This window comes from Coptis chinensis, chromosome 8, assembly GCF_015680905.1.
Source record: "Coptis chinensis isolate HL-2020 chromosome 8, ASM1568090v1, whole genome shotgun sequence".
NCBI lineage: Eukaryota > Viridiplantae > Streptophyta > Magnoliopsida > Ranunculales > Ranunculaceae > Coptis > Coptis chinensis.
In genome coordinates, this window is record NC_141463.1 from 18,737,704 (window position 1) to 18,746,917 (window position 9,214).

The window sequence follows — 9,214 nt, forward strand, 5'->3', positions numbered from 1 at the left end:
TACGATTGAAAGCTTTTTTTTTTTTCCAGGTAAAACTCTCTCATTTTTCTCTAGGGTATGGTTTGTATGTTGTATTTATTAATTGTTAGTTGATTTGACTAAATTTGTATGTGGGGGTTTTGAATTTGTGGACACAGTTCATAGTACTAGTGGTTTCGAGTGTCGTGTTGCATAGCTATAAGATTTGATTTTTAAATTATTTTTAGGCGCATTAGAGGACACCCAATAGTATGAAAATCATGCTTTATTTGGTGGTTTTTGGCTTTGACTAGTGTATATTATCGTGTAGTTTGATGGATTATAGATGTTTATTCGGTCAGCTTTAAATTTTTTAGCATTTTGGTTGTTGAATCTTAGATGGCGGACAACGAGAATGCACAAATAAGGAATGTTGTTATAGTTGTTGCAGCTCATGCAGCAGTAGCAAATGCTATAAGCTCAACTCATTTTTTGTTAACTATACCTCGAGAGCCACATGTTAATAGAGATGATGATAGACAAAGGTATATGGATTGGGTCCTAAATGACAATGATACTTGTTGTGATAATTTACGAATGGGACTGGATACTTTTAGGCGGTTATGTACATTAATTAAAGAACAAGGAAGGGAGAACCATAACTGTAATTTGGAGGAGATGGTGATGCAGTTTCTTCTCATACTTGGTCACAATGTAAAGCATATATAGGGTGATGGCATGGAGATTTTTTCGATCTCGGGAAACAGTTAGTCATCAATTTAATGAAATTTTACATTGTGTGGTTCGCTTGTATAATCTCTTAGTGCGTGGTTGATCATTTACAAGTCGTACATGGGAGAGGAACACCCCCACAAATCACCAATGATCCGCATTTCTCAAACTATTTCAAGGTAAGTACAAAAATTATTGAGTTCCATCTAACATAATATTCGAAAAATAAATTCTTGGAGCGTTGGATGGAGCACACGTAACAACACTGTACCTATTGAATTACAAGATAAGTTTCGAGGGAGGAAACTAAAAACCACACAAAATGTTTTGGCAGCATGTTCCTTTGATTTAAAATTCATGTATGTACTTGCTGGTTGGGAAAGAACGCACATGATCAAAGAGTCTTGGATAATGCTCTTGTGCGACCTAACCCATTCGTTGTTCCTCCAGGTAACACCATTTGTCTAGGTTTTATGATTATCTAGTTACCTTTACTTGGATAGGTTTATTAAAGTGTCTTAATTATACTTTTTTACTTGTAGGGAGGTATTATCTTGTAGATGCAGGTTACGCAAATGACGTTGGTTTTCTTGCACCTTATCGTAGTACCCGCTACCATCTCTCTGAGCAAGTAGGTCGTACTCTAGAGACTGAGCAAGAACTATTTAACAAGCGACATTCACATCATAGAAACGCAATTGAAAGAGCATTTGGTGTATTAAAGAAGCGTTGGGCTGTATTGTCTATGAATTCTTTATTTTACTCATATAAGACGCAAGTTAAGATGACATTAGCGTGTTTTGTGCTTCATAATCACATCATGGGGGTAGATCCGAATGATGAAATTTTGGAAGAAGTTGATCGAGAACTTGTTGCAACTACAATTGTAGCTGTAGATCAAGTACCAAATACAAATAGTATGTGGTAGTCAAACCGCAACGCCATAAATAGATGGGTACAATTTAGGCTTGACATGGCGCAAAAGATGTTTCAAGACTACAATAATTATAGAAGAAACCAAGCATAAGTGAATCTATATTCTGCTTTATCTTTATATATTTTGAGGAATAGCTTAGGTATGTAGTTTTACTCAAATATGTTTTGATTAATATGTGTATTGCTCGAATATTGTGTATTCATAGTAACTCTAGTTGTGCTGATAACCAAGACGTTTGTCATGTTCTATTTTGGTCTTGTATTGTTTTTTCTATGTAAATTTAATTTAGTTTGGTTCAGGAATGGCAAATGCTTGTGAATCTAGTGTGAAAACCGAAGATAAGAAGGGGGACCATTGCAATGGACAATGTGCTTCTTGGTATGTTAGTGGAAGCAACGAGGGATATGATGGCAAAAAGTGTGGTATGAACAAATGACAAGATTCTGTGTGGAAATCTATGAGACCTGATTTTTTGGAGATAGCTGAGGAAGAAGTGCAACAAAGTCACATAGATAATAGACTACGACAGATGAGGCTTGAATATAGAAATTTTCTTGAGCTCAAAGGAAGGAACGGGGTCACTTATATACCATCCAAGCAAGAGTTCGAGGCTTCAAATGATTATTGGAGAGAGATTATGAAAAATGGGGTAAGTGATTTATTTTATAAGTGTTAGATATGTTGATTTAAAACTTGCAACATGAATATATCTTAGACTTGTAGCTCTTTGTGTGTCATTCACTAATCTATGATAACTTGTTTGAGCATAGCTCTATGTGTGTGTCATTCCTTGTTTAATTATGTAACTGATTGTTGGATGTAACTGAAAACATTCAATGAATGCATTTTCTCATGATATGGTATGGTCTTTTATTTCATTTCATTTTAAATCATTACTTTAATTTTTGAAATGCAGAAAGAGTCGAAAAAATTCAAGGCATTTAGAGATAGAGGGATCAAGTGGGACTTTGAGAAACTTACAATTGTCATGGGCCAGTCTCATTCAACAGGTGATAGTCTCCTTAAATTGCATACATACATCAGTTTACTTAGGTGTCTTGACTGATTTTTCACATTTTAAATACCAATTTACTCTGTTACATATCCCATTATAATTTGATTGTTTCCAGGTTCATTTGCACTTAATGGTATGGATGATATCAATAACAACACCATTGAAGATTCACACGATCAGCAAGCAACTTGTGAGAATAATGATGTGGAAGATAGCATGTCATCCAAAAGTACTAAAAAGAGACCATCTTCTTCGTCTACAAAACCACCTCCTAGGAAAGCGCAAAATACAGATGAGGTAATAGAGATTATAGAAGGGCTCCTAGATGATTTGAATAGAATATGGGCTAAGGGCTCCTGGATCTTTGGGGATTCACCATTGAGACTTAGCGTTTGGAACCCTGACTTCAACCCAGATGTACAACGTCAATCTCATGCCCTCATTTGGGTTAGATTCCCGTGTGTCCGAGTCAAGAATATTGGGACCCCAAGCCCTCATGTCAATTTCTTGAGATGTGGGGCTTGCAAATCGACCAAAAGACACTTAATAGAGACTTCGGCTACTTCGCAAAAGTACTGGTAGATGTGGATCTATCTTGTAATATTCTTGATCAAATCTATGTGAATACTAAAAGTACATAATTCTGGAAAACTATAGAAGTTGGTCAACTACCTAAAATGTGCAATCATTGTAAGTGTATTGGGCACCTAGTCACTGATTGCAAAAAGTTGAAAGGAGTCATGAAACAGCAAGACAAAATGAAGGTTGTGGCTGAGGATAATGCACCCATATCTCATCAAGTAGATGTCGGTATTATGGGTAAGAAAAGACGTCGGAAGAAAAATGTTAATGAGAATGAGAAGGGGAAGGAAACATTGGTCCCTAAAGCACCTCGAGTTAAAGATGTCTCAAACAAATTTAGCGTACTTGCAGACCTCGCTAATGTTTATGCAGATGAGTCTAACATTTCAGCAACTAAAACACCCTCACCGATGGTTGAGAAGGCTGCAAAAAGCACCGAAGTTGAGGTGGTTGAAGTGATTAATGTTGCAGACAACCTGGTTGTAGTTAATGAGCAATTTGTTCAAGCTTCACCAGTAAAAATCTCGCGGTCAAGATCGAACCTAAAAACTTTGTTTGAAGGTGCCTTTGGAAGATGTAGAATATGGAATTGATAATGAGGATGGCAGCGAGACTGATGACGAGGTGGGTAGTGGATCTGAGGATGAAGTCAGTAGTGGCTCTGAACTAGAATACACGGATGCCCTCAATGCTCCAGTTGAAACTCTAGTCCCTACCAGTGAATGCAGCAACGAGGCAACCGCTAACTTGGCTGAAAATCTAGTTACTACTTAATAAGATTTGTCAGTGCAAGTTAGAAGTGAGACCTCACTCTTTTCTTGTGGTAGCTCTACTTCTTTGGTTAGAGAGACTCTAAGAGAAACATATACACTCAATCACTAAGCAGCAGTAGTTCTGCAGTCTATGCAGGACTTACAAAATGACCATACTCCACCTAGACCTCCAGACAGAGTGAATGATGTCACTGGAACTTCAAAGGCAAGCAAATATGCATCTTTGTGTAAGGTGTATGCTAAGGAGAATGTCACTCTTCCTAAGAACCAGAAGTCTGGGAGGAAGAAGAGCATAAGGTGATCTCTCACCTTTTCATCAAATAAACTCTTTATTTTCTTTTAAATGAAGTGCATCTTTTGGAATTTAAGAGGCATTGCCAATGCCAAAACTCATAATAGGCTTCTGAAGCTTTTTAAAGAGTGGGATCCAAACATTCTTGGGATTGTTGAACCCAAAATCCATTCCAACTCCATTCCTTCTTCATTTATACAATCATGGGGACTGAATAGCGTCATCATCACTAATCAGAACACTCAGAGAATTCCAAATATTTGGTTGTTGTGGAAAGAATCACTCCCTTGTCCAACTTACCTATCTTCTTCAAGCCAACAATTGTCGATAAAAGTTAATGGTTGCATCATTACCATAATACATGCTAGCCCCTTTTATATTCATAGAAGAGTTCTCTGGCAAGACCTCTCTCACATCAATCCCAATAATGTACCCTGGTTAATTCTGGGAGATTTCAATGCTTATCTTAGCATTTTTGAAAAGAAAGGTGGGTTATGGCCTACTGCGGCAGCCATGGGAGACTTTAGGGACTAAGTTAACACTAATAATCTCATTGAAGCTCCTAGCACAGGTTTCCACTTTACCTGGACAAACAAGCAGAAAGGCACAAGAAGGATTAGAGGGAAGATTGATGGAGTGTTTTACAACAATAGTTGCGCTGCCAACTCATTTGCTAGATGGAGTCACAAGGTGTTATGTAGAAACTGCTCCGATCACTCACCTCTAGTTAGATGGCAAGAGTTGATTCCTAAACCTTCAAATGCCCCTTTCAGATTCTTTAACATGTGGACAACTCATCAAAGCTTTATGGATGTGGTTAAAGAGAGTTGGAGAGAACCTATTGCAGGGCATTCCCTTTTCATGCATCTTGGCAGAGAAACTTAAAAGACTGAAGAAGAAACTCAAGTATTGGAACAAACACGTTTTTGGACACCTCAGCACAAAGATAGCAAAAGAGACTGCTACTCTAGAAGCCCTGCAGCAAACATTTGAGTCAAATGACAACGAAATGCTGGCTTTAGAAGTTAGTTGCAAAATAGGAGATCATGGTTAATAACCTACTTAATCAAGAAGGCATGTTCTGGAATCAAAAAGCAAGGTCCAAACGGGACCGAGGCTCCATTGAAGCATAAAATATTTTCACAATTTGGTCAACATAAGGAAAGCAAAAGTCGCATTTATAAAGGAGATACAAGACAACAATGGAAATTCTCTCACGCACTCAAGATGTTATCAAGAATTTCTAGTCTCTCACTACACCGAGAAGTTCAAGGCTAAATCTCTTGTGCAAGACAATGAATTATTGCTGCTAGTACCCAATCTAGTCACACCAGAAGAAAATGATCACATGTCATCAATGCCATCTCAAGAAGAAATCAAAATAGCAGTTTTTGCTTTATGTCCTAACAATGCTCCCAGTCCAAATGGTTTCAACGGACACTTTTACCAGTCTTGTTGGAGCGTAGTGAGAGGGGATGTCATCAAAGCAGTCAAGTACTTCTTCTTAAAGAGTAGGGTACCTCCAAGCTATAATTCTAATTTTATAGTTCTAATCCCTAAAGAAAGAAATGCAAATCAGGTTTCAAAATTCAGGCCTATTTGACTTTCTAACTTTGAGAAATACAAATCAAGTTTCAAAATTCAGGCATATTTGTCTTTCTAATTAACCTACAAAGTGATAACTAAGATATTGGCTTCAAGATTAGCACCAGTGGCCGAGAGAATCATCTCAAAAGAACAATATGGCTTCATTTCAAACAGGAATGCTCATCAAGCTATAGGGCTGGTGATAAACAAAAAAATGATTAGTTTTCCTACGAAATGAACGATGAACTCAAAACGTAAGTAAACTAAAACTAAATTATGTGTCTATGTTTATCAAAGTTTCTACTCTCAATTCTATCGAAATAGAGTGGAGTAACAAATTCGTTCCACTCCTAGTTCTCTAGCATGGAATGTTCTCTAGTCTAATTAGTCGGTCTTAAGTCTAATGAGAGTTTTACGAGGGGGAATTATACTACGATGCAACTACCCACAAGATACAAACTATAATTGATTCAACGATGGAAATACTACGTTGATTCTATAATAAGGAATTAGGGAGGGATTGATTCCACCTTAACTCAACTTAACTCACTAACGATTTAATCGTCAGAATCCGAATTGAATCGCCACGCAGAACAATTGGTTCTTCCTAATCCCTAATTACACATGACATTTCTACCAATTCATAACTAGCATGTGAACAATTAAACCCATTCTCATGGCGAATTAATTGTTTCTAGAGTGGAATAGAAATTACGACGACTCTACGATAATCGGAATCAAGCTTTCATCAAGGCTTCTCAACCCCCTCTAATGGAGGTTTAGCCGAGAATCATTCCGCAATCATTTCCATATGAATCTAAACTAAACATAATATCAAGATTGGAAATTTACTAATCTAAATTAAACAATAATTAAAATCTAATTAATTAACTAAGAATGAAATAAGAACAAGAATTTAAACTAGATCTATAATTGCAAATGACAAAAATCGAAATTGAATAATAATAACTATTTTATTTATCTAATTAAATGACGAACAATCATTCAAGGAATTAAATAAAAACAAGATATGAAACTAATTAAATCTAAGGAAAACTAGACATATAATTAATTAATGGAGACTACTAATCTAATCTTTAATCTAGGTCTAACTATCTACCATTAACAAAGAGTCAAGCTTTTGTTTTTATACTTTCAGATCCAAAAATCGTGCATGGGCTTGGAGCCATGTTTTGGGCCAGAGAATCGGGCCCAAAACCCAATTCTTTCAGTCCAAAAAGGCCTCTTCAGCTGTAGTTGGCTTCAACTGACTTTTCGTCCACTTCTGCTCCTCTGATTGGATCAAGGCTTAAACCATTGGAAATCTCTTTCCGAGTCGGTCGTTTTGACATAAGGTAGGCCCCATTCCAAGGTCTGAGTCTAAAGATACGGTCTTCGGAAGTTCTGCTGATTTTGTGTGATGTTTCTGCCCGCGTTGACTTTGACTTTTCAGCTTTGACCGGGCTTTAGAAAGGCTTTGTCTTCTTAAATCTTGGCCTTTAATCACGGAACTCCTTAGTAACCGACCTTTGCTCCTTTATCTCGCTAAAGTGGCACATTTCTGCACATAATGGACTTTGAAGCCTGAAATGTATAAAAACACGTAATCAGTGTTAACTCTTAATTATTACTCACATAATTGGTCTAAAAGTATGGCTATTCTGAGGTTAAAACTACAGTTTTGGGCTCTTATCAAGCCACCCCCAAACAGCATTTTGCTTGTCCTCAAACAAAGATGAGAAATTAGAATAAGTGACCAAAAAATGGAGTTCTATCTACTCGTTTTTTGAGTGTGATTGCATTGACCATATCCACAAGGCCTTAAACCACTAGGAATTCCCTAGTGACGAAGTTATAGCCTCGTAAGAGTTTTCCAGTGAAGGTACTCACAAACTTCATCTATACTACAACGACTAAGAAATAAAACTATTGTTTCCTTTATTCATGCTCTAAATTAACTATACCTCTCACTAGCAATGCATATAGAGTAATCAAGTGAAAACCTAAGCTAATATATGCATAATAATCAATCATCTATAATAAACATATATACAATGAGTAATACTATGAAATGTCTAGCGTGGTTAAGTTTCAAACTTCGGAATAAAGCGTCCTTAAGTAGGTTCTCACATAAAAGTCAAGACAAAAATCACTCGATTTTTCCACTCAAGTTTTGCTACTCCAAGTAAGTAAGTGGGCATACTTTACCTTACAATCTCAATGACACACAAGGAAGCCAAAGTTGATCAAACACATCTGCCACTTACTATCCCACTAACCTATTCCTAATTGAGCTAAAGGTCTTTATTAGGTGTTGCGGGGATTAGGAGATGGTTTAAGAATGAAGGAAACGGATATTCAAAAAGACAAGTCTGAGATAATAGAGTCTTCATATTATGTAACTAGAGAAAACCTTGTTATTTACTTTTGCTTCTACACTTTGTTTCCATCCTTAGCCATATTTTTTTTTTCTTTTTCTTTGGCTTTTGACTCCTTTTATTCTATTTTTTTGTAGTTTTTATTTTATTTCTATTTTTATTTTTCTTTTCTTTGGATGGAAACTTCTTTTCTTTATTTTCTGAAGCAATTAACTAACTTTTGTTTACACAGGTTTTTCTCTTCTTCTTTCTTCCTTATTCTATTCTCAGACTTATCTAAATTGGGTAGGTTGAATTTTTTTATTTTATTTTGTTTTGTTTTATAACAGGGTAAAGGATTTGTGGTTTATGAAAGGGCTAATAAAAAGGCTCAATTAATTACTAGCGGAAAATATACTTAGGTCGGAATTTCTAGCTATATCGATCCAAAAAGGGCCTAAATTCTCTCTTAGGACATGGTATAGTGGTCAAGCAAGTGGACGTGTGATTTCTCTATTCGGAATATACTTCTCCCTTGTGTCATTTCTCAAATGTTTCACTCATATAAGGATTTAGGCTATATTCTCACAGGATTTGTAGAATAAGTACTCTAGCCTAGATTTCAGAAACTTACTGCCAAACAATCATAGATACTCATGTAATATATTTATAGATAGATGCAAAGATTATTACCTACATATTAACCTAAGTTTCTAAAAACTATTCTAATGCAAAAGCTACGTGAGACTTCTAGATTATTAAGAGCATAGAGAAAGAAACAATACCAATATTCCTAAGTGTATAGCATAAACTTTTTATTTTTATTTTTATTTTTATTTTTATTTTTATTATTTTTAAGACAAATAATACGTAATATACAACCTAATATGTGCTTAACATTTACATCATGTTTCTATACCACCCCCAAACAATTTGGGAGAAGGGGGTTCATGAAACAATTCAATAGCACAATTAAATTAT